We start from the raw sequence: 1453 nt of genomic DNA on the forward strand, positions 1-1453 counted from the left end.
TTTGCTCAAAATGTTGTCTGACGATAGATTGACCAACAATTTGGTCACTTTATCATTGACCTCGCCTCTTTGATTTGCTTCTTGCTCCAATTGTTTCTTTTGATGAACTTGCCTTTGAATCATTTAGAGCTTCAAAGCTTTCCATTAGAGCAAACTATTACTCTATCTCCATCATCAAGAAATTTTCGATCTTTAATTTCTAAAGATCGAAGCTTGTCATTATGAATCATAGAGGCATCCTTGTGTCATATCTGAGTTTATCTCGAAAATCTATTTTGAAGTTGAGCTCTTTTGATAAAGTCTTTGACTTTGTTGAACTTTTGACTTCAACTTTTTCTTTTTCCTCTAGCTCGTTGCCCTTCCGACGATGAGTCCAATGAAGAGTGATTTTATTATGATACCATATTTGGGACACTTTAAAGTTAGAAGGGGGGGGGGGGGGGGGGGGGGGAATATCTTGTTTTGCTTTGATGATGACGATTTACAACACAATACTCAAAGTTAAGATCCTCCAATGCTAACAAATAGGATTTACTTAGTATACACCTTAAACGAGATGACTAATCTAAGGATCCGACCCTCTCTCAGACCTAACTTTATTTAGTTGAGCATATCAAAATTACTATGAGGTACTTATAGTTTGAAGACAAAACTTTAACTTGATTTGACTGGACTCCGCCAACTCATGTACTCATAGAAAAACAAATGCTTGGAAAAATAGACTATTAAATTAAGAATGAAAGTCCATATCTCCAACTGAACTTTGAATAACATCATCATATATGTGTGCTAAATCGTAAGTTTAACCCGTTTAATATGTAATCTAAATTTAAAATATTTAATTTTTTTATATATAATTTAATTTATTTATTTTTAATGAATTTAAGTTAACCTATCTCGCTTGCAACGGATCTAAGTTGGATTAGATTGAAAATTTTTGAACATGTATAGACCGACCCATCGCGCTAAATAACCGGCCTGCCATGACCCGGCCGCTGCATCACAGTTCTAATTGTAGGGCGCCTTGATGATTCAGAAGACTAAGGGGTCACATGTGGCCATTAAAATTTTAAATATATATTAGTATGTCCTGGCAGCAACAACGGAGCTCGGAGTCTCTATCTGCCGTTGGTACTGCTTCGCTGTTTGGCCCAACGGCTTAGATTTGCTTTTACGTCCCAAACCACTGCTTCGGATTATATGTCTGTACATTCCCCCGGTGCTTCGAATGATTGAGCAATTGTATTCCGCATACAGTTTTTATGCGCACCTTCTTTTCCACTCTTAGCTATCAGTTTTAATGGCCACGATCTGCTAAGCAAGTTCCCGCATATAACCTGACATGGAAAATGCGCTCCTAAATGACAGCCTTGCTTTGATTCGGACGCGATCGCTCATGCTTGGCCCGGATCCAAGCCGGAAAAGGTTGAAAAACATCAGTGATTTTTATTTT

The sequence above is a fragment of the Zingiber officinale genome, chromosome 1A (genome assembly GCF_018446385.1).
Source record: "Zingiber officinale cultivar Zhangliang chromosome 1A, Zo_v1.1, whole genome shotgun sequence".
NCBI lineage: Eukaryota > Viridiplantae > Streptophyta > Magnoliopsida > Zingiberales > Zingiberaceae > Zingiber > Zingiber officinale.